We start from the raw sequence: 3,169 nt of genomic DNA on the forward strand, positions 1-3,169 counted from the left end.
GGGAAAATGGGACAGAGCTGGGTCACCCTCAGGCTGGGGCTCAGAGAAGGACCTTTGGCTGTGGGTCGGGGCCAAGGAGACAGAGGTGGGTCACTCTCAGGCTGGGACTCAGAGGCTCAGGGACAGAGCCGGGTCACCCTCAAGTTGGGGCTCGGATATAAGGGGCTATAGCTGAGCCACGCTCATTATGGGGCTCCAGAATGAGGAGACAGAGCCAGGTCAAACTCAGTCTGGGGCTTGGGGACAAGGGGACAGACCTGAATCACAATCAGGCTGGGGCTTGGGGCTAGAGCTGGGCCACCCTAAGACTGGGATTTGGGGGAAGGGGACAGACCTGGGCTACCCTCATGTTGGGGTTTGGGGATGAAGACCTGGATCTGGGCCACCCTCAGGTTGGATCTGGTGGGCTAGGGGTCAAAGCTAGGCCACCCTCATCCTGGGGCTCTTGGACAAGGGAATAGAGCCAGGCCATTCTCAATCGGGGGCTCTGAGGCAAGGGGACCGATACAGGCCACCCTCTTGTTGGGACTTGGGGATGAGGACATGGAGCTGGACCACCCTTAGGCTGGGGCTCTGGGACAAGGGGATTGAACTGAGTAACCCTCAGGCTGGGGTTTAGAGGCTTAGGAACAGAGCTGATCCATCCTCAGGCTGGGACTGAAGGAAGAAGGTGGGCCACCCTTAGGCTGGGGATCAGGCACGAAGACACAGAGTTGTGCCACCCACAGCCTGGGGCTCAAGGAGGAGGGGACTGATCTGGACCACACTCAGACAGGGGCCAGAGATTCAGGGACGGAGCCGGGCCACCCTCAGCCTGGGTCTCAGGGGTAAGGGGACAGAGCTGGGCCACTCTAAGTTTGGTATTCTGGGACAAGGGAACAGGGCCAGGCCACCCTCAGGCTGGGGCTCAGTGGCTCAGATGCAGATCCACCCTCAGTCTGGGCCTCAGGGTTCGAGCTGGGTGACCCTCAGGCTGGGGTTCAGGCTCGAAGACACAGAGTCGGGCCACCCTCACATTGGGGCTCAGGGATGAGGAGATGAGCCAGGCCAGCTTTAGGCTGGGACTCCATGGTGAGTGTACTGACAGCCACCTCAGGCTGAGGATCAGAGGCTCAGGGACAGAGCCGGGCAGCCCTCAGGCTGGGGCTCGGGGATGAAGGCAAGGAGTTGGGCCACCCTCAGGTTGGGAATCAAGGATGAGGACACAGAGCTGGGCAATCCTCAGGCTCAGGCTTGGGGATGGAGCTGGGGCATCCTCAACTGGTGCTCTGGAAGGAGAGGCCAAAATGGGCTTCCTTTATGCTGGGGTTCCAGAACAGGGCTGTCCCACCCTCAGGCTGGGCCTCAGGGAGGAGGACATGGAGTTGGGCAACACTTAATTTGGGGCTCAGCAACGAGGGGACAAAGCTGGTTCACCCTCAGGCTGGGGCTCAGAGACACAGCTGGTTCACCCTCAGGCTGGGGCTGAGGCACAAGAGGAAGGAACTGAGCCACCTTATGCTGGGGATCAGAGTTTCAGGGGCTGAGGTGGGCACTCTCATCTGGGGCTCCTTGGTGAGAGGACTGACTGGGCCACCTCAAGATGACGATAAGGGGCTCAGGGGTAGAGCTGGGGCCCAGGGACATAGCAGGACCACCCTCAGGCTAGGGTTATGGGACAAGTGAATGGAGCCAGGCCACCCTCAGGGTGGGGCCTGGGGACATATTTGGGTGATCCTCAGTGTGGGGCTCAGGTATGGAGCTGGGCCACCCTCAGGCTGGGACTAAGGGATGAGGAGAAGGAGTTGGACCAACCTCAGGCTGGGGGTCGGGGACTAGGCGACCAAGCTGTGCCACCTTCAGGCTGGGGTTCAGAGATTCAGGGGTAGAACAATGCCACCCTCATGCTGGGGCTCAAAGGCTCTGGGACAAAGCTGGGCCACCCTCAGGCTGCAGCTCTGGGACAAAAGGACTTAGCTGTGTTACCCTCAGGCTGGGGCTTAGAGGCTCAGGGATAGAGGTATACCCCCCTCCGGCTGGGGTTCAGAGGATCAGGGGCTTAGCTGGGCTACCCACAGGATGGGTCTCTGGGACAGATCTGGGCTACCCTCAGGCTAGGCCTCTGGAGCTCTAGGCTGGATCCAGGGAACCCTCAGGCTTGGGCTCAGGAACAGACCTTGACCACTCTCAGGCTGGGGCTCTGGGACATTTTCCAGGTGCACTTGTTAAGGTAAACTGAAAGAATCATGTTTTCTAAATTTTCAACAGAAATTTAATTGTGGAGAGCCCTAAGTCTTAAAGGACTGATGGGACATGGTAAGTGACTAATTGAGCAACGGCTCCCAGAAATAGGTTGATACTTTCAGTGTCCCCATAAGGACTAGGACTGATGGGCCCTGGCTTTTGTGGGTTGATGCTGTTAAGTGTCCCTGAAAGTTGGGCCCTGTTCTTAGTAAACCATCAGCCATTTTCTCCCTTGTATTGTTCTGTGAAACAGCAGGTGCATAAGAGGCATAACCTTTGATTGAACCCAGAATATGCGGAAGCCAATCTAAACTAGTTGCTAGGGAACATAGGTCTCTAGGGAACATAGTTACATAGAAGAATGAGTATAGAATTTAAGAAGTTAAGGTGACCTGAGTTGTGGTGACTTGAATTATGGGACCAGGAATGTTAGTTTAAATTTTAATATGCCAATTGTGTATGCATGTACTTTTCCCAATATTGATTAACTTGTGATTGATTGTATGACATATGAATCATGCACTTTTCCCATGTTAAACCTGTATATAAGTTTGAGTATAATTATAATAAAGTTGGCACTGCTTTGCAATGGCTCTGAGTGTCCCTCCCGTTCCCATCCTTTAACTTTTCTCTCATTTTTAACTCATTCTCTTACCCCCGTTCTAGAATTGTCGCGCTGGCCACGACATTTAATGTACAATTTGACAAAATTACACATACATTCTCTGATTCAGTTAACAAAGTGTTGTTATTGCCATTCTGATACATGAAGTTATAAGAGATTGCCACCTTTTTCCATTTTCACTAGATTTACAAGATGTGAATTTTACTCAACCCTGTGTCATTTAGAATGCAATGTACCATTAAGATACTTTTAGCTAAATTGTTTATTTCAACGATGCACTGCTGAAATTTTGTATGGTGTAATCTAGTTTTATTATAGTTT

Source organism: Orycteropus afer, unplaced genomic scaffold, assembly GCF_000298275.1.
Source record: "Orycteropus afer afer isolate SDZICR_OR568_19922 unplaced genomic scaffold, OryAfe1.0 scaffold00679, whole genome shotgun sequence".
Classification (NCBI taxonomy): domain Eukaryota; kingdom Metazoa; phylum Chordata; class Mammalia; order Tubulidentata; family Orycteropodidae; genus Orycteropus; species Orycteropus afer.